This window comes from Mastigoproctus giganteus, chromosome 13 (genome assembly GCF_048544385.1).
Source record: "Mastigoproctus giganteus isolate SK-2022 chromosome 13, ASM4854438v1, whole genome shotgun sequence".
NCBI classification, from domain to species: Eukaryota; Metazoa; Arthropoda; class Arachnida; order Uropygi; family Thelyphonidae; genus Mastigoproctus; species Mastigoproctus giganteus.
The window spans coordinates 19900549-19923234 of record NC_143587.1 but is presented as its reverse complement, the minus strand read 5'-3'; the positions used below and the strand labels follow the sequence as shown (position 1 = coordinate 19923234).

Sequence of the window (22686 nt, the reverse complement as noted above, 5' to 3'; positions counted from 1 at the left end):
TTTCAAACTTCAATAGTTTGTATCATCACAGAGTAACATAGCGAAGATGAACTAATAATAATAATAATAATAATAATAATAATAATGTTCCTGGAGCGGCTGTACAGAAGATACTATACATGTCTACATCAACTTTCATTTGGAACCATAGACGCACCCACGAGAGGAGATTGAGGTGGCTAAAGTCCCTAAGATATTTTGTTTTTTTTTTGATATAATTGTACTGCTATGTCTTTATGTATCTAGAAGTATCAGTATGGAATTTAGGAGCTATCTCTCTCCTTTCCCACATTCCTCAAACAAAATTTCTGGGTGTCACCTATGGCACTATATATTATCGATTTCAGTGATTTTTAAAATTTCGGGAATAATCTTCACGAGATAATCGATAGGCTACTGTATTTCTTGATTTTGTCGCAGTGTGAAATTTTTCTGTCCATAAATCGACTTTTCAAATTTTTGAAAAATCGAATTTTCCAGCGAGTTTACAAATCAACAAGTGCACGCAACAAAAAAAAAAAAAAAAGGCCGCCGTAGCCTAGTGGTCAGGCGCGCGGGTGCATAAGTACACGTGCCTTGAGTGACCGGGGTTCAAGCCCGTGACTGCTGAATACGGTGCTGTTTCTTGTATTCTGTCTATCTTGTGAACTCCTCTGATCATTTGATCGTCCTGGAGTATAAACAGAAAATTATTTATTAATATCATCCCAGTAATATTTTGATGTCAGAAAAAAATTTTGGTTGGGGGAGGGATACTGAGAGAAACTATTAAAAGCTGGAATTGATAATAATTAATAGGTAACCCCAGGGGCTCACATCTAGTGAGTATGGGCTTGGCACACCTAGGGTCCTGAGCTGGAAATCATCATTCTTCTCTTTTTATTATTATTATTATAAGCCTGAGGCTTATGCAAGGAAGCCCGAGGCTTATGCTGCACCAGCCAAAAAAAAAAAAAAAAATCCCGCATTACCCTGAGAGAGAGAGAGAGAGAGAGAGAGAGAGAGAGGAGAGAGAGAGAGAAGTTGAAGGGAATCACCAAGAAAGCAAGAAGAGAAGAGAAGAATGATGATTCATGGTGATTCCTTTCTACTTCTGTCTGTCTGTCTCTTTCTCACTCTCAGGGTAACTCGGGATTTTTTTTTTTGGCTGGTGCAACATAAACCTCAGGCTTCCTTGGACCATATGGCTGATAATAATAATAATAATTATAATTATAATTATAATAATAATTATTATTATTATAATAATAATTATTATATCCCTGATGTTCTGAAAAACAAATGTCTTTTTAGCTAAACATTTTAGTTAAAAAACACAATTTTCTTTTTTTTTCTTTCTTTTTTTATTTTTATTTTGAATCACTGAAACTTTTCATAAAGGAAGTAATTGCTAATAACCAACAAAATCTCATGAAATTTTCTTATTTGAAACCGCAATTTCAGAATACAGGAACAGGGCCGGCTTTAATAAAAAAATCCGGATTTCATGATACCTAAAATTGTCCTTTAGCAAAATCTCCCGATATCGGCGCCTCTTCAGGAACTTTCCTTGGTGCCCTTTCGGTTATCTACGAACAGACTGTATTAATATTTCGGAACCAAACGTTACGGAAAATGAATTGATTCCAGGTTTTGGGAATGTTTTCAGTGAATGTAACGTAATTAGATTAGTGAATTTAATGTAATACAATGGTCATTTTCCAAAAATATTTGCAAACTGAATAAACAGAGGGGGGATAAAGAAAAGTCCAAAAAGAAAGCACCCAGATCATGTTTTTACAACATCCAGGTCACTGTATATACATTCGATAATATTCTTTTATGGAGGCTGCTATCGACGCCAAAGCCTCGTCAAATGGAGGGCTTCGTGTATGTGAAGCCGTGTGTTGACTGTAAAGATAAATATTTTTATTGTGTTTTAAATATAACCCAGTGCTTTGCAATTTCACAGTAATGCAAAATTATGAAAGGAACTCGTATTTATCGAAACTCAACTGAAAAGAAGTTAGTCAGTTTTCAATCTGTAAGTACCCTTTCTGTTTTTAATACGTGGTATAATCGCTAAACATCAGGTGATTGATTCCATCATCTTCTATTAAACATGTACCAGATGGTGCAGCTTAAAAGTAACTAGATAAAATCCGACAAATCGATATTTGTTCCCATTATTTAATTATGTTGTAAAAACTATAACGCACTGAATTATACCGATATGATTGATAAAGCGCACAATAATTTATCATATTGTACCTTTTGATCATCGTAAGGTGGTCGACATTATGCATGAACAATAAGACATACAATTTTTGTATAACCTGATTATCTTAAAATCATAGAAAAAAAATTACAAAAAAAAAAAAAAAACAAGCCAAGGAAATCTTGGCTTTCTATACCACTTTCTAAATGAATTTGTACCTACTGGTTTTTAAGTTATGTTATGGTTCCTCATAATAAACGAAATCATTAGCCATATAGGAGCTCACATCTGGTGAGTATGGGCCTGAAACACCCAGGATCCTGAGCTGTATATCATCATTCTTCTCTTTCTTGGTGATTTCCTTCTGCTTCTGACACACACACACACACACATTCTCTCTCTCTCTCAGGTATTCTCTCTCTCTCATTGTAATTCAGATATTTTTTTTGTCTGGTGCAGCATAAGCCTCAGGCTTCCTTGCACCATATGGCTAATAGTAATATTGAAGGATATTTAAAAATACCATTTGCTTCCATTGATATATTTTTTCTACACATAGTTGTACCAAAAAAAAAAAGAGAGAAATTACTGGTATTTTAGAAAAGGAAACAATCAGAGAACCATAATCAAAACTTTTACACATGGAAGGTGAATAATAGGAAATTGACTGATGTATGTTTAATTTATACATTGCTGACATATACAATATAAGTCTGGATATCATCATTCTTCTCTTTCTTGGTGATTCCCTTCTGCTTCTGACACACTCTCTCTCTCTCTCTCTCTCTCTCTCTCTCTCTTTCAGGGTAATTCAGATCTTTTTTTTTGGCTGGTGTAGCATAAACCTCAGGCTTCCTTGCACCATATGGCTAATAATAATATTGAAGGATATTTAAATATGCCATTTGCTTCCATTGATATATTTTTTCTACACATAGTTGTACCAAATAAAAAAAGAGAAATTACTGGTATTTTAGAAAAGGAAACAAAGAACCATAATCAAAACGTGGTGAATAATAGGAAATTTACTGATGTATGTTTAATTTACACATTGCTGACATATACAATATAAGTCAAAAAAGAGAAAAACAGTGGACCGAAGGGTAAAAAAAAACCTATTGTATTAGTCATATAAGATGCATTGATAATAATTGTAAATATGTTAGTGTTTGGCACCCATAATCCTTAACCTGGTAATAGTGTTGTGTAGTCTGATTGGCTCAGCGGAAAAATATTTATTGCTTACAGGTTACTGATTTAGAATTATTGGTGGTTGTTCTTTATACTTTGTTAATCGTGTGCTGTTTTTTTTTTTTTTTTTTTGTCTGTGTACATAGTTTACTCTGTGTAAACTGAGGAGGACTGAGAGGTAGGCAATATCATTTACATCAGTCCATTGTGCATTTGCTAAGTACAGTTCATCTTGTCTGACCAATTTGATTGGATACTATGATATCATAAAGCGACTGGATGCAAAAAATAATTTTGATTTTTGATATTATATACAGGTAACCCTCGTATAACACTTTAGTTTGGTTCCTACAAAATCTCATGTGAAACCATGTTATACTGGACTAAGAACCAGTACAAAAAGGGATGTTGCGTTCCAAAATAACTATTGGAAATTTAATTTTTATAGTAGTAAATATTTTAACTTTATTTTTATAATAGTAATAACTGAACAAATGTCTTACTTTACAAACTGTGATACTTATATGTGAGATAATGTACATTCATTTAATTTTCTTCCTCTTCATTGCTGCTATGCACAATCTCTTCTGCAGCATCTAGATGGGTGTCTCCATAGCCAGGTGGGAAGGAGCAGTAGTGCGTATCACATGCTTCTTGATTAGACTGGGGTTCGAGTCCGTCACCACCAAATACGGAAGATGCGGAAAGGTCAGGGAATGACCACTGTATATCCCGGAGCAATATGGCCTTAGTTGCTAATGCTCCTAAAAACCAAAAACAACAACACCATCTGGATTTCTTGTACCTTCTGCTCTCTTTAAAAGTCACGAACTGCACTCTTCGAAGTCAATTATTTTTTATGGTCTCAAACAAGCACAAGTTCAATAGCACAGAACTTGTGCTTGTGGTTGCCTCCATAGCCAGGTGTGCAGGAGCAGCAGTGCGTAGCACACGCTTCTTGATTACCAGGGTTCGAGCCTGTGGCCACCAAATACGGAGGATGCGGAAAGGTCAGGGAATGACCACTGCATATCCCTGGAGCAATATGGCCTTAGTTCCTAATGCTCCTAAAACCAAATAACAAACAAACAAACTTGTGCTTGTTTGAGAGAACCCTAACCCAGGGATCTCCCAAAAAAAATAAGTGGACTCCCGCTTTAAATGATACTTGAAAATTGGAAGAATATTTTCCAGTTAGCAAAATAAAAATAAATTACATACGTAGCTTAATTAATATGTACTGTGATATGTATACTAATTAATATTTCTGTTCACTGACTTTTTTTTTTTTTTTTTGGTTGTAAAATTTAAAACAGTAAAAATGATAAGCAATTAATAACAAAGAACATGGCACGTACAAGTAGCAACAAACACGACATGGAGTAATGAGTTTCTGAAATTTTATTTGTTTTTTATATGATTGAATATTTCAATCATATTGAAATATTCAATCATATAAAAGGAAGGGGAAACATTTCACCATAACAAAGCGAAAACCCTCAGAATTCCAGCTATCAGTACTATAGCAAATGCAGTAAGATCAAGTTTACTACCCGTTTATAATTGATTACACTAACAGAAAAGACCAGTAAAACAGAAACTCAAATTGTTTTTATTGTTTTATGGTAGTGACCTCCAGAAATATGTTTTGGAAAAATATCACAAAGGCGATATCAACTAGTGAGTCAGCACCTAAAAAAATGAATGGAAATGTTGAAAATTATATCAAACATAATACCAGGGTTTCCCCAGCATAAAAGCTCAAAAATGCCATGTTATACGAGATTTCCAGCAATTTTCAAACCGTGTTAGAGCGAAACCTTGTTGTTCAAGGATTGCCGCAATTTATCGATCATGTTAAAGTGAAACCGTGTTGTAGAAGTACGGCGTTATACGGGGGTTGCTTGTACTTGAATTTCAGGAAAGCTTTTGATACTGCTGCACATTTTGGTGTGCAACAGTACTGCAATTTGTACAATGTTTGTTATTTGGTTTTTCAGAGCATTAGTAACTAAGGCCATATTGCTCCGAGGATATGCGGTGGTCATTTCCTGACCTTTCCGCATCCTCCGTATTTGGAGGTCACGGGCTTGAACCCCGGTCTAATCAAGAAGCGTGTGCTACGCACTGCTGCTCCTGCCCATCTGGCTACGGAATCGCCCTGCTGTACAAATTGGAGCAGTATGGCATTAAGGGCAAGTTGCTGCTACAGATAAAGGGATTTTTGAGTGGGAGAAGACAGAGTGGTAATCATTGGACACTGCTGTTTGTGGACTAATGTTATTAGTGGAGTCCCCACGCCCAGGGTTCGGTGTTGGGCCCATTGTTTTCTATATTTATCAATGATATTGATGAAGGTATATCAGGCTTAATGTCCAAATGCAGATGATACTAAGGTTGGCAGGGTTGTTAATGACAGTACGCTCCTGCAACAATTTTCTCTATCAAAAGACTTGTCAAAGAAGTTTCTATGTATTATCAGGAAAATAAGAGAAATTTAGTAGAGTTTGTGGCTCCAAATAGTAAATCAGCTAATTCTGGTGTATTTTTCTTCCAGGAAGGTGTCATCATAATATTCTGTTTCCAGAAAGTTATTCTAGCATCCAGTTTTCATTACAGTAGTAACATTGATGCCTCAACAGGAAAAAATGATAATAAATCCAGAGAACGTCACAATTTACTGTTTTATAAATGGTGAAGTTGACATAATTTGGTGACGAATCAGCATAGACCAGCATATAGTATACTGGCTGATATCTTATGTAGCACATGATGATTTTTTATTTAATGAATTTAGCAGGCATCAGTTTGCAAGCGTTTCTTAGTAATAACATACATGCAGATGGTAATATGCCAAGAAAACTACTCATAAGAGAAGGGCGCTTCCGTAGCCAGGTGGGAAGGAGCAGCAGTGCGTAGCACATGCTTCTTGATTAGATCGGGGTTCGAGCCTGTCGCCACCAAATACGGAGGATGCGGAAAGGTCAGGGAATGACCACCGCATATCCTGGAGCAATATGGCCTTAGTTGCTAATGCTCCTAAAAAAAACCAAATAACAATAACATCATAAGAGAAATAAAAATGATTGTTCAAAAAAAATGGGCACGTGAAACATTGTATTTGAGTTGTGAAGAATTTTCACACATACAAAACCCTTGGTGAGGGGGGGGGGAAAGAGATAAGAATAATTTCATGTTGTTATTTCATGATTATGATATCAATTATATGTACACGTAGAATTAGTAGCAATTTATTTATTAATTTTTTATAATTGAAATATGTTAATTTCAAAGTATTTTTTGTTAATATTAGATTAGTTTATTCTTGGAGTAATGTCAATGTTTCGCACAATAAATGTCTCCACAAACTTAAATTTGGCAGAAATTCATAGTTTCATGTTTATAATTTATGTTGACAACATTTTTCTAAAATTTTAAGCAAAATTAATGAACTTATTTTTTCATTATAACTAATAAGTATTTTTAGTGGCCAAAAGTTTTAAAAAATTTTGAATTATTATTAGGAAAAAATAAAGATATAAAGTTAAATATCATTGCAACTTACTGATAAAATCAACATCCTTTATTGGTCATACCATGGTTATCTAGATTTTTACTTGACATAAAGGCAGTGAATTAGAGAAATTTGGTGTAGCCTTAAGTGAGCAAACAAACAACCATGCATTCACAAAAACAGTGGTTCCCAAACTGTGGTTTTTTTGAGAACCATGAACAGTTCTCAGGGGATTTGTGAATAATTTCTGCAATGGCTGCTTTGAATTTTACTTTTTTTAAAACAAAATCTAAATATCGTTACACAATGGAACTGACATGAGAATTCAGTTTTCTACAATCACTCCCAACTTTAAAGGACTTTATGAGATGAAAAAACAACACTAGTAGTGTATTGATTGTATATGCAAATAGTGACAGTTTATTATTCAGTTAATTTTTGTGTCAGTTTGAAAAAGGTAGATTATAAATATATAAATCAGTTCAGAGATATAAATTTTTAATTTTGAATACTTATCGTCCAGGCACCCCATATTTAAGTGAGCTAGGATGTGAGGATCTGTGGTTATTTTTGAAGCCATGAGGGGTCCACGAGCAAAAAAAAGTTTCGGAAATACTGACATAGAACATATGTCAGTGTAACCACTGTATTAGAACATAATACATTGGTTAACTCTGACTCAGAGTTGTTTAATATGCTGGTTGAAGTAGTAGGGATCGCAAGATATAGTTTAGAGTCAAAATCCAACCTGTTAATGATGTTAATTATGGATAGGGGGGATATATCAAATGCAGCTGTTCTGTTGCAGATCAGCACTACAGATCTTGCAGATCAGCACTTCCTTGTGGTATTCCTTGGGAGGGGGGGGGGTATCAAATAGAGGAGATGTGCCAGGGGTCCAAATATAGAGAGTTTTCAGAGACTTTAGATGTAATAGAGTATTGTTGCACTTGATTTCCTCTCTGAACTCTAGAATGGGTACTGTTCACAACATTTTAGAAGTTGATAATCAGACCTCGTATAACTATTCTCATTAATTTGTTTATTTTTCAACAATCCATAAGCAATGTAAAAATAAACTGTGCTCATAATGGCAACAGTTATTTATAAAATAATGTTCAGGACACATTCCACCTTCAGAAGCATTGATATAATGCTGTTGCCATTTTGAAACAGAAATTTTTCCTCTTACAGAAAAGGGAAACTTGGCCTTTGCATTAGTCCAGCACAGCATAAAATATTCTATGGATTTAAGAATTTTCAGATTAGTAGGTGTTGCTGCAGCCCAAATTTCTTAGCTATACAGCATTAACTGTAGGAGTGTTTATTCCTCTCATTAAATGCCTGTCAGAGATATGAATTAGATTCTGTTTTAATAGCCAGAAGCCCTTAATAGTTTTAACCTTGGCATTCAAGTTAAAAGTTTTGAGTCAGATGCCACCCAAAGGATTTTTTGACAGTTTAGTTTTAATCTGCTGTCCAGTAAGGGAAGTACAGAATGCAACGGATAGCTTTTCTTATGGCCATATGGGCTGATTTGATAGGAATGATGGAAGACCAAATTGGCCCAAACACTTGTTAACGTTTCAAGGTGGTTGTTGATTATGATATTGTTTTCATAGCCTTCCTTGACATATCAACACATGGACCAAAATTTTAGGTAATTATCATAGGCAGTGAGGAATGTTCATTTATTGGAGAGGAGGACTGAGAAAAGAAACCCATGGAAACTGAACTTGATATGGTAGTGGATATGTTAGAAAGAATCAGGATTCTGTTATAAAGTGAGTAGAAGATAGAAAGTGAGACTCTCTCTCTCTCCTGAGATAGCATAATACTGAGAGAGAGAGAGAGAGAGAGTGAGAGTGTTGATGGGTTGCAAGGATCAAACAGCATCAAATGCAGATGAAAAGTAAATTTCTTTTACAGATGAGATAAGTGATATCGAACTGAGGCTATTGTGCATAGATTCGACGATAACAAAAGTGGTCTGTGGTAAGTTAGTGATGATGGAAGTGCCTTTTCTGCTGTAGTGTGTTTGCAAAACTGAATGTGGAAGGATTTGTTTGGTAATTGATGAGAGTAGAATTCTTTGTACGAGCTTCAGAATGGATGAATAAATGCTATGGGCTGCCAGTCTTTTAGTTTGGAGGGGTTAAGTACTTCAGGAATGGGAAAGATATTATTTTTTACCAGCTATTAGGAAAATATTTTTGATATAAGCATCTGTTAAAAATATTAGTGAGTGCATCAAGAATATACAGGTGGATATCTGGATGACGAAATTGGGAATTGAATCAGGTCCTTCATTGTTAGTGTTAGATAGAGGCATTCTATTAAACTTGGATTTAATTGTTTATCAAATGTGAAAAGATCTTTACCAAAAGAGGCTGCAGTCGATAAAATCTTTTTTGTATAGGAAGTCCTGTCTCTAAGATGTGTTAATTTTCTGTTTTTTTCAGATTCAGCGAAACAGATAGTTCTCTTGCTGAATTGTATTGAGAAATGTCATGTGGAAATAGTTCTGTGTTTTTCTGCAGTGAAGGGATTGTTTCCATTTAAAAGCATTAATAAGTTCTGCATCCTAAGATCTTGAATTGAAGGCCTGCTTTCTTCATTTCTTTCAATGCACCTGAGCTAGCTTAAAAGAAATTCAGCTGTTAGTTCATTTGGTGAATTGTAGCATGTACCAGGGATCTTTCTTGTCCATAGGGACAGGATAGATCCATACAGACTGAAAATGTATAAATGTCTCTCCTGTTCACAGAGAGGTGGGGGAGAGATCAAAGAGCAAAGTGAGTAATTAGACTTGTAAGATTAACTTCTGTTTTAGGAAAAATAGTGGACTCAGTTTTTAAAGAAGTAATGCAGGTTCATCATGGCAGGAATGCAATTATATGGAAAACAGCACAGATTTGTTAAGGGATCTTGTCTGACCAATCTGATTAGCTACTATGAGGCAATTACAAAGGAACTGGATTTAAAAAATAATTTTGACATCATATATTAAGATTTCAGTAAAGCTTTTGATGCTGTTCCACATCAATGGCTACTGTACAAATTATAGCAGTTTAGAGGAAAGTTACCGCTATGGATAAAGGGGATGGTTGAATGACAGGAGACAGATAGTGGTATTAATAGCCACTGCTCTTCATGGAGTATTGTTATTAGTGGAATCTTTCAGGGTTTGATGTTGCAATATTGTCTGGGTAGCCCTTAATTCCCATAACAATAACAACAGTGTTTGGTGTTGGATCCATTACTGCTCTCAATATTAATGATATTGATGAAGTCATATCCAGTTTAATGTCTAAGTTTGCTGTGGTACAAAAATGGGCAGGGTGATTATTGTTGGTAATCAATGTATGCTATTCCAACAAGACCTTCATAAATTAGCAGTGGCAGTTGAGGCACCTGCAAGGTGATCTGACTGAGATGTTTAAGATTTTAATGGACTGAGCTTAAACTTTCATCATGTGTTGTTGCGGAAATGGGTAGTTTCAATAAATCCAAGAACTAGACAAATTATTGGAGGGATGGGCAGGTGATGTGGGATTTTTTTTTCTTTTTTTTTTTTTTCGGATCCTTTGTTAGTTTGCATTCTTGCATCGTTTGCCACTGCTAATACTAATTTAACATTGATAAATGCAAGATGCATTTGAGTAGAAATAAGGCAATGGTTAAGCTGGATCTTGAATACTGTATACAGGTTTGTATACAGTATTCGAGATATGCAGTATACAATGTATACAAGCCTCAATGTTTGAGGGATGCAGATCTGTTGGAATCAGTACAGAGAAGAGCAACAAGATTAGTCAGAGACCGAAATGACACTCTTACCATGCAAGGAGACTTGAATAAAGTGTTTGAGGCTCTAAGTGGGTTAAGAAACTGAATGCTAAATGACTTCAACATTTAGTTCCTCTGTTTTCAGATGAAACATACAAGTAGGCATAAATTTAAGTTCGATGGCTGCAGGATAAATGTAAACAAATGAAAATTTGTTTCCAGCCTAAGTGTAATTAATTGCTGCTGCAAATTTTCATCTTGTGTTTTTGAAGTTAGTAGTCTGAATAAATTAAAAGAGGATCAAACAAATAAAGTGGGCAAGTTTTTTTTTTTTCTGATGTATATATAAGTTTGCTTCTTTGCATCACTTTACCATTGTTAATACTAATTTACTTGTTTTCTTCTTGTGCATTTATGGAGACCTTTCATTGTCTGGAAATCTTATTAGTATTTATTAGTATTATTTCTTCCAATATATACTACCTTAAAATTATGACATACAGAATGTCAAGTCCAATATCAACAATTTCTTCTGGCTTTCTAACACTCAGTATATCTATGGTATTTGAATACAGGCAACCCCTGTATAACACGGTACTTCAACAATACGGTTTCGCTTTAACACAATAAATTGTGGCAATCCTTGCACAACACGGTACTTATATAACACGATTAGAGAATTTCGGTAAACTTCACATAACAAGGTATTTTTGAGCTTTTGTGCAGGGAAAACCCTGCTATTATGTTGGATGTAATTTTTCAATATTTCCACTCTTTTTGAATCCTTGCTGTTGACTCGCTAGTCAAAACAAAAATTATTGAGAAATCTCTGTATTTTATTTTGAGGGAAATCCACATGTTACGTTCTGTGCTGTTGAACTTGTGGAAAAATCTAGATTTCAAAGTTTATTACTATTGGATAGCACACCAGGCCATCCAAAAGATTTAATTCATCCAAACATTGAAGTTATGTTCCTACCACCACAGTTGTATTAAGTTAATACAACTTCTTTCATTCAGCCATTAGATCAAGGCATTATATCCACCTTTAAAACTCATTACATCAGAAAATCATTGATACAATGCATATTAGAAAAAATCGATTCCGGATCTATTGAAGTAATGGCGGCATGGAAACATTTCTCAATTATGGACTGTATAAGAATCATAGCTTTATCGCTGAAAGAAGTAAAACTGTCAACGTTAAATGCATGTGGAAAAATGTATGGTTAGAGTCAGTTCATTCAGGAAATATGGTCGAACAGGCAGAAAACGGAATTGGTGTGCGATAGTAGAATTTGCATCATTGGTAGGAAGGGAAGGTTTTGTCTGTATGACTACTGAAGCCCTTGTGGGTAGCACAGTTGATAGATTTGCCCACCACTCCACTCGAGACATTCAAATCTCGTTAATGATGGGAGGAATTTTAATGGGCATTTTTCACAACATGGCTGAGTTAGTCGGGTGAGGATAGCATGGTTTTTTCTCTCCCGGAAATTCTGGTTTTTTTTCCAGCAAAACTGGTACATTATAGCCCTAATTGCTGATGCGCCAACAAAATTCAAACAAACCAAACCAATCGTCCAGCAAAACAGAAAATCGACCTCGGGACACACGCAATTTATAGTCAATAAACAGAGTAACATGGCCTTGGTTGCAGATGCTCCTAAAAAATAAAAAAAAGATATGATTACTGAAGGCCTTCAAGAATTACTGGTAGAAAAAGAGGCTGGTGAACGGATTTGGTGGAAGTGGCATCGGAGGTAAAACCAAATCAATTTAGAGGATGATAGCGCAGATTAAAATTCTAAACTTCCAAATTTTACACTAAAAAGCATACGGGAAGGCATAAAGTTACCTGAGCAATTAGAATCCAGTTAGCCGAACAATTACAATTTTTTGAATGCAGATTCTTTAATGAAAGGAGCCCAAAGTTCAAAAGGGAGCTTCAAAAATGCTTAGTTCCATACAATGAAATTCATAAAGATTTATCAAACAAAAGCAAACAAACCCAGATCACTGATTTTTCAAAGACAGCAGAAGATACAAGAAATCCAGAATGGTGTATTTTTGTTACCTTTTGGAACATAACCCCCATTTTTGTACTTTTTCATAGTCCTGTATAACATGGTTTCGCACAACATGACATTTTATAGGAACCTAACTACCGTGTTATATGAGGGTTACCTGTATTTATAGGTCAGCTGAAAAAAAAATTAAAAAATTTGGGGAATGTGTTGTTAAATTAAAAATAAAACAAAAAAAAAATTATATGTATACACTGGAATGAGGTGTCAAAATTTAAAAAAAAAATAGACCTGATTTACAACCCTTTAAAAATTTCATTGAAACTAATGTTAATGTCATACATATTATATCTATTGCACTTTTGCAAAGGTCCAAAGACAGGTAATGCACCTTGTGAGATCAGCAATAGGGCATCATATGAGGAGAGACTTTAATTGGCCACAAAGCTTCGTAACTAGGTATCTTAGATGGTATCTGATAGAGATTTATGAAGCTCAGAGAGACATTAAAATGAATGAAGGTGGAATTTCACGGTATTAAGTGATATTCGATCCAGGGAATATAAATTCAAATTTAGTCATTAACTTAGTAATCATTGGAATAAAAGTTGCCTTCATGGGTATGAGTCTTCTGATGGCTTGGAGAAATTTAAAGGCCTGTTGGGGATAGAGGAAAGAAACACAGGTATTTTTTATAAATATATAATGGTGTGATAAAATAATTTTTTGTATATTTCTTGTCATATTAGTGCAACGTTTAATAAAAATGTTTAAGCACGAATCAAATGCAGACTGAAAAGTGAATACAGCAAACCAGACTGCTATTAAAGCCTGTTCCAGGTAGCATGTGGCCATTAGTGTCAACACACAAACAGAATTATTTTATTTTAAAACAGTTACAAAGAAGTTCTTCAATGTGAGCTGTCATGCTGTATATGAAATCAATTTTCAAAGTTGTAATATAAATAAAGCTCTGTTGAAAGTAGTACAATACTAAGGCAACTCTTTACAAAGGCAAGTTTGTTCTGCTGTGAGAATTAATATATTGTGTTATCCATAACTTTCTCTTGCTGGCCACAAAAACAGATGAAAGGACAAGGTAGTCATTACAAATGTTTGCAAATGTATAAAGTTTAAGTTTATGTTTGTGCTTAATTTTTATTGAAATGTGCTCCTCTGAAACTGCTCAAACCTCTAGATATACTGTACTTCTAAAAGCTGGAAAATTTCAAAATTTTGCAATTCTAAATCTTCAAGGGTGCCAGAGTTTATAAAGTTTACTATACTTCAATAAGACTGATATATTCTATTCAATGAACAGAATACATCTGATCCTCCTTGAATTTTTTTTTTTTTTATTACAACCTACTTGCAAAAAATAAAAGATTAAGAGCATTGCAGGCAAGTAATTCTTGAAATAATAATAAAAAGTACTGATTAAACAATTATTAGGTTTCCTCTTGAATTTTTTTTTTATTACAACCTACTTGCAAAAAATAAAAGATTAAGAGCATTGCAGGCAAGTAATTCTTGAAATAATAAAAAGTACTGATTAAACAATTATTAGGTTTATTGAATTTCATAATATAGTGCAAACTTGAGTAAAAGAACTGTTTAAAGCAGGGGTTCCCAAACTTTTTTTTTTTGGTCAGAGACCCCCAAGTAAAAATTCAGTAATTGCCCCCAAGAGCAATAAGCTTTAAGTTAATATATTTTATAAACAGTTTTTTTAGAAAATGTATCCAATTATGATATGCAATGCATATTAAAAAAATTTAATGAACACTAACATTTACTGCATGTCTAATGTGAAGGATGTGGTTGATGTGCTTTTAGAAGAGAGGAAATATTGGGTTTGTGATTTGTTAGTTTTAATCTTAGATCTCCATTATTTTTGAGATCTAGTCGATTTCTCTGCTTAGTTAAAATACTGTTAGTGTGGCTAAATCCAGCTTCTACCATGTATGAACTTGGAAAGGTCAATAATAAAGGCTCGACAGTTTTATACAGTTTGGGGTAGTTTTCAATAATATTTTTACTTGTCCAAGATCCCCTGAAACTTTCTTTTGAGTGCAGTGATTAAGCTTCTAGGTCCATCTTCATTTGAATAATTTCCTCTTGCAAATCCAGATCTGAATCGTCCCTATCACCCTCTGCATGAAATGGAGATATAATCCATTCTGGAACTTTTATATCTTCGAGATCCTTGAATCTATTTTTAAAATCCTCTTTTAAGCGTTCAAGTTGAGCTACATAAATAAATATGTCGGCATCTGAAAAATTTCCTTCAGCTTCTTGTTCTAAAGATGACATATTTGGAAAGAAGTGAAAATTTCTACGACCCAGTGAAGTTTTGAAGAGCATTAACTTTTCTTGAAATCCCAAAATAATTATACGACTCTGTATAACTTTAGCATTAGCATTAGTAGAGGCATATGATGCAAGAAAGCAAGCTTATTCAGCATCAGCCAAAAAAAAAAAAAAAACACACCACTCCCATTTCACCCCACTGTTCATTCGAAATACCTGTCCAGTTGAGCTTTAAATTTGTTTAGGCTATCAGCTTCAACAACAAGTGATGGAAGTCGGTTCCACCAACCAACCACCCGCTGGCCAAAGGCAAATTTCCACACATCTATCCGACATCCGTCCTTCCTCAATTTGAATTTATGCCCTCTGAGGTGATTATTCTGAGCAAGATGAAGAGTCCCATTGGCATTGAGCATGCTCAAACCATTCAAAGCCTTATACACCTCTATCAGATCACCTCGCCGGTGCCTAGTCTCCAGACTCTGTAATTTGCAAAACTTAAGCCTTTCTTCGTAAGAGCAACCCTTTGTTCCATTCACTAATCTTGTTGCCCTTCTCTGTACCCGTTCCAGCAGCTCTACATCCTTCTTGAAATGAGGCCTCCAGACCTGTATACAGTACTCAAGATGTGGCCTAACCATTGCCTTATACAAGGGAATAATCACCTCTTTATCCCTGCTAGAAAAATTCCTGTATATCATTGACAAGACACCATGAGCTACTCTTGCAGCTCGTCTGCACTGCTCAGAGAACTTCATATCTGCCTGCACAATTACCCCCAGGTCCTTTTCATTCTCCACCACTGTCAGTGTAGTACCACAGAGTCGATACGTTGCTCTGGGGTTACTGTTTCCCATATGTAGTACTTTACATTTGTCAATGTTAAACTTCATTTGCCACCTCTCAGCCCATCTGCTCAACCTTTCCAGATCCTTTTGCAGCAGCATAGCGTCAGTAGTGTCCTTAACAACCCTGCCAACCTTTGTATCATCTGCAAACTTGGACATTAAACTTCATATCCCATCATCAATATCATTCATAAACACCGAAAACAACAACGAACCCAACACTGAACCCTGAGGAACTCCACTAATAACATTAGTCCACGTTGAGCAGTGTCCATTGATTACCACTCTCTGTCTTCTGCCACTCAACCATCTCCTTATCCATAGCAGCAATTTGCCTCCAATGCCACACTGCTCCAATTTGTGCAGCAGTCTTCCATGTGCAACAGTATCAAAAGCCTTTCTAAGATCCAAATATATAATATCAAAGTTATTCCCTGCATCCGGTTCTTTTGTGACTGCATCATAGTATCCAATCAAATTGGTCAGGCAAGACCTGCCCTTAACAAAACCATGCTGCGTCTGAGCTATAACTGAATTCTTGTCTAGATGATCCTGCAGTGCTTCTTTAACCAGTGCCTCCATTAATTTACCTGGAACAGAAGTTAAACTAACAGGTCTATAATTACTTGTGTCAGCCTTTGATCCTCCTTTGTGAATTGGGGTTACATTTGCACATCTCCAGTCTATGGGTACCTCCCCTGAGTCCAAAGAAGCTCTCATAATTATGGCTAGGGGTTTGCTTACTTCCTTTGCCGCCTCCTTTAATATAACTGGATAGATCCCATCCACCCCAGGTGCCTTTTTTATGTTTATCCTCAACAATCTCTCCTCCACTTTCTTCTCAGTTATTACAAAATCATCCAGCTCACTGCCAATGTTTACTTTACCTACATCATTCTCCTTCCTGAATAACTCCTCATGCGTGAATGTAGATGCAAAATACTCGTTTAGATTGTTAGCCACCTGAGCAGGATCCTCAACTGTTGAACCATCAATATCCAGTGGACCAATCTGATTCATCCCTTTCCTTCTTGAGTTTAAATATGTAAAGAACTCTTTTCTGTTTTTCTTTGCATCCTTTGCCAAGGATTTTTCGTAGTCTGCCTTTGCCTGCCTAATCTCCTTTGTGACTTGGTTACAGACCAACTTATATCTATCATAGGCTTCCATGTCACCCATTAATTTGTATGTATCCCATGCATTTTTCTTCTCTGCCACCTGTCTCATTAGTTCATCTGACAACCATTTAGGCCTAAACCTTGAACAGTATTTCTTAGTTGGTATGTAAAGCCTGGTAGCCTCCAAGATTAGTTCCTTGAATGCTTCCCATTTTGAGTTTGCTGTTGGTAACATCATCAGTTGGTCCCACTGTATAGAATTTAAATACTGTCTCAGACCATCATAGTCGCCTTTACGAAAACAAAAACCCTTCCCTTTACCTCTGATGGTAGTTACCTCCTTGAGTAAATCCCACTTCAACACACACACTGTGATCACTGCCACCTAGTGATTCATTTATCTGCAGATTCTTAATGCATGAAGAATCACTACTGATAATCAGATCAAGAGTATTGCTCCCTCTTGTTGCCTCACGAACATGCTGATGTAGAAAACAATCATCCAATAAATCCACAAAAGCCTTGCTAGTGTGCGAGTGACCAACCCACAAATTCCAGTCAATATCTGGGAAATTAAAATCCCCCATTATAAGACTCTCTGATTTACTGGCCCACTCTATTTCCCTGTACAATATCTTATTATACTCATCAGAGTCATTAGGTCTATAGCACACTCCTACTCTCAATTTTGATTTCCCTATGCTTACGTCACACCAAACCGACTCGACACTGCCCTGTCCATCGATGTCGACTGGCTTCACCTCCTTGGCCTTTGTGTTTCTTAACTAATAGCATAACCCCTCCTCCCCTCCTGTCCTGTCTATCCTTTCTATACACATTGTATTCCCCAAATTCCAGTTCCGCATTACTTATATCTGTGTGACACCACGTCTCTGATATCCCAACAATATCTGCCTTTGATGTTTTGAGCAATACCTCAAATTCATCAAATTTATTTACCAAATTTATTTAATGTCTTTGCCTTGCAGTTTTTTTTTTTTTGTGCTTCATTGAATTTTGAAAATATATCAGCAAGGTACAAGAAGTGGTTTTAACACTGACTAAATTTATCAGCAAATGATTGATCATGGTTGGACAGAAATTCCACCACTGAGTTATAAAGTTTTATAAGCCTTTGCAAACAATTACATTTTGACAACCATATTACTTCTGTATGAAGGAGCAATTGGTTGAAATTTTTGTCATTTTTTTCATATAGCATAACAAACAGTCAGCTGTTAAGAGCATTTGCTTTTATTTTATTTATTACCTTAATAAAAATTTGCAAAGCATCATGCAATTCTTCACTTATGTTTTTTGCAACCATTCTGTTCCGGGTAAAATAATGGAGTCACTGGTTAAAGATGCATTGCAGGATCATCTAGACAAGACTGCAGCAATAATTCAGACACAGCATGGGTTTGTTAAGGGAAAGTCTTGTCTGACAAATTTGATAGGATATTATGATGTGGTTACAAAGGAACTGGATGCAAAAAATAATTTTGATATCATATATTTGGATTTCAGGAAAGCTTTTGACACTGTTGCGCATGGAAGACTATTGTACAAATTGGAGCAGAATGGTATTAAGGGTAAGTTGCTACAATGGATAAAAGGATGGTTAAGTGGGAGAAGACAGAGGGTGGTAATCAATGGGTGCTGCTCTTCTTGGATTAATGTTATTAGTGGAGTCCCACAGGGTTCGGTGTTAGGTCCACTGTTGTTTTGTATATTTATCAATGATATTGATGAAGGTATATCAGGCTTAATGTCGAAGTTTGCAGATGATACAAAGGTTGGCAGGGTTGTTAATGCCAGTAAAGGCAGTGTGCTACTGCAATAGGATCTAGATAATTTGGGCAGATGGGCTAAGAAGTGGCAACTGAAGTTTAACCTTGACAAATGCAAAGTACTGCATATGTGTAGAAGTAACCCCAGAGAAACATACCAACTGTGTGGTACTACACTTAAGGTGGTAGAAAATGAAAAAGACCTGGGAGTAATTGTGCAGTCAGATATGAAGTGCTCTGAGCAATGTAGACAGGCTGCCAGGGCAGGTCATGGGTTTTTGTCAATGATATATAGGAATTTTGCTAGCAGGGAAAAGGAGGTGATTATCCCTCTGTATAAGGCAATGGTCAGGCCACGCCTTGAGTACTGCGTACAGGTCTGGAGGCCTCATTTTAGGAAGGATGTAGATTTACTTGAGCGTGTACAGAGAAGGGCAACAAGATTGGTGAATGGAATGAAGGGATCCTCTTACCAAGAGAGGCTTAAGTTCTGCAAATTGCAGTGGCTGGAGACTAGGCACCTGCGCGGTGATCTGATTGAGGTATATAAGGCCTTGAATGGGTTGAGCACGCTGAATTCTGATGGGATCCTTCCACTTGTTCAGATTACGAACCTAAGGGGGCATAAATTCAAATTAAGAAAAGACAGATGTAGAATAGATGTGCGGAAATTTGCCTTTAGCCAGCGGGTGGTTAATTGCTGGAACAAACTTCCATCTGTCGTTGTGGAAGTTGATAGGTTGAATAAATTTAAGGAGGAACTGGACAGGCATTTGGAGGGAATGGTGTGATTTTTTTTTTTTTTTGGCTGATGCTGCATAAGCTCATACATTTGCTTTCTTGCGTCACATGCTACTACTACTACTACTACTGCAACAGGGTGTTGTCTGTGTAAAACACAATGTACTGTTTGTATTTTAGGATTTTCTTTTTTAGCTAAAGCTAAAATTCCTCTGTACTTACCAAATATAGGTGGAGCTCCATTTGTTGCAATTGCGGTTATATTACTAAAGGGAATGTTGTACTTTTCAAAATAGTCATGCACACATCTAAAAATTGTTTCACCTTTGAAATAAATTTTTAAAGATTTGGCAAAAAGGATTCATCAATTACTCCTTTTTTACTCGTTCTGTAATACTGTACAAATGACATTAAAATATTTATACAGTAAACCCGAGCAGTGTGGCATTGGAGGCAGATTGCTGCTATGGATAAAGGGTTGGTTGAGGGGCAGAAGACAGAGAGTGGTAATCAATGGACACTGCTCATCATGAACTAATGTTATTAGTGGAGTCCTTCAGGGTTCAGTGTTGGGTCCATTGTTGTTTTCTGTATTTATAAATGATATTGGTGATGGTATATGTCCAAGTTTGCAGACTATACAAAGGTTGGCAGGGTTGTTAAGGATACTACTGACAGTATGCTGCTGCAACACGGTCTGGAAAGGTTGAACAGATGGGCTGAGAGGTGGCAAATGAAGTTTAACATTAACAAATGTAAAGTACTACATATGGGAAACAGTAACCCCAGGGTAACATATCAACTCTGTGGTACTACACTGACAGTGGTAGAGAATGAAAGGGACCTGGGGGTGATTGTGCAGGCAGATATGAAGTTTTCTGAGCAGTGCAGATGGGCTGCAAGAGTAACTCATGATGTCTTGTCAATGATATACAGGAATTTTTCTAGCAGCGATAAGGAGGTGATTATTCCCTTGTATAAGGCAGTGGTCAGGCCACACCTTGAGTACTGTATACAGGTCTGGAGGCCTGATTTTAAGAAGAATGTAGAGCTGCTGGAACGAGTACAGAGAAGGGGAACAAGATTAGTGAATGGAACAAATGGTTGCTCTTACGAAGAAAGGCTTAAGTTTTGCGAATTACAGTGTCTGGAGACTAGGCACCATTGAGGTGATCTGATAGAGGTATATAAAGCCTTGAATGGTCTGAGCATTCTCAATGCTGATGGGATTCTTCCTCTTGCTCAGAATAATCACCTGAGAGGGCATAAATTCAGATCGAGGAAAGACAGATGTAGGATAGATGTGCGGAAATTTGCCTTTTGCCAGTGGGTAGTTGGTTGGTAGAACAGACTTCCATCCCTTGTTGTGGAAGTTGATAGCCTAAATAAATTTAAGGCGCAGCTGGACAGGTATTTCAAATGAATAGAGGGGTGAAATGGGAGTGGGTTTTTTTTTTTTTTTTTTTTTTGTTGGCTGATGCTGCATAAGCTTGCTTTCTTGCATCATATGCCTCTACTAATGCTAACCCTTGATTTAATGGACCCCGATATTTCGGATTTAAAGGATCGGACAAATAATAATACAGTAATGTGCATATTAATTTTGATCATATTATTTTTTTTAGATTTATACAAAACTTCAGTGTTATTAATTAAAAATTAATATTAATTACCTATTTCCATTATTGTTTTGATAATTACCTACTTTTAGGTAATTCGTTCAAAAAGATCCACTGACCTGGCAATTGTTGACTTCTGCTCCAGGATCACGGACTGTCTTGAAAAGGGTCACTATGCAATAGCACTGTTTCTAGACCTATCAAAAGCTTTTGACTGCATAAATCATAATATCCTACTCAACAAGCTCAACAATCTTGGCTTGAGAGGAAAAATTAACCTTCTCCTTGAAGACTACCTTACTGATAGGCCATTTGTCGTTAAAACAAACCAGTCTTTTTCAGACATTTCTTATTTCTCCAGGGGAGTACCTCAAGGTTCACTTCTCGGACCTATCCTATTTGTTCTTTACATTAATGAATTTCTCTCTCATCTTCCATCTTCCCACCTAGTAGCGTATGCCGATGACATTTCCATTCTAATCACTGATAAAGACCCTAACCAACTTCAATGCAAGATCTCTGCCCTGCTCTCTGAAATGCATAGTTGGCTTCAAAAGAATCAGCTGATACTAAACCCAGAAAAATCCAAATATATAGTGTTTAGGACGAAAATTAAACCATTGAATATTGATTGAAATAACATACAAAGGAAAACAACTGGAAAGGGTGAATGATACCGAGTTTCTAGGAATCTGACTAGATGACAAGCTGAGTTGGGATAAACAAATGATCACCTTACGAAAGAAAACTTCGTCACTAGCAGGAATACTCGCCCGAGCCTCTGCCTGGGTACCTCCTTCCCTTCTCAGACTAGTATTCCTTTCCTTAATACAGCCTCACTTCACATATGGAATCATCTCATGGGGTACGACTAGTCAATATAACCTTACGAGAATCAATTCAATTGTCAATCGATGTGTTCGTTCAATTTTGGGCCTTCCCTGGAATGCATCTGTGACTTCGAGATATAAGGAAGCGAAAATCTTAAGCATCTACCAACTGATACAAAAAGCTGAGGCGGTCTTTGTCTACAATGCTTTGAAAACACCAAACTTTCCTCCTCTCTTCAGATCCTTTTTTATAACAATAGAAGAAGAAGGAATAAGATATAATTTAAGAAATGAAGCGAACCTGAAGGTTCTGCTTTTCAGAAAAGCCATAGGCCAGAAAAATATAAAATACAGAGGCGCAAAAACCTGGAATAATCTTCCTGAAAACATCAAAAATGCCATTTCACTAAACAAGTTCAAGAAGCTCCCGACTGAACACATCACCAGGGAGGTCTGATCTAAATCACCTTCCACTCAACTCCTGAACTTTCCACAATGCATACCAGTTTGGAAATTGTGTAAACAAGTTGAAGGAATAGCTGTCATAAATTGTAACATTCTATGCAATTATTTCATAATTTTTCTTTTCATACTTGTTCGTTTCATACTTGTATGAAACTTTCCTTTCATACTTTTTCAGAGGGAACACCCCCTAAAAAGCCTCTGGCTTATGTGTTCTCCCTCCCGTCTTTCTGTTATCTCCCAACAATTG

The 22686-nt window shown here is 36.1% G+C and overlaps 1 protein-coding gene across 4 annotated transcripts in view; it reads left to right on the top strand.

Annotated features, from left to right (window-relative positions):
* The first annotated feature begins 1593 nt into the window (after positions 1-1593).
* The window catches only part of LOC150075835 (activin receptor type-1-like), a 149447-nt gene continuing 128354 nt past the window's right edge, over positions 1594-22686 (top strand). For all 4 annotated transcript variants that reach the window (XM_090387107.1, XM_090387104.1, XM_090387106.1 and 1 more), the window contains exon 1: positions 1594-2023. The gene's annotated coding sequence lies outside the window, so the exon portion shown is untranslated. The remainder of the gene's footprint in view (positions 2024-22686) is intronic.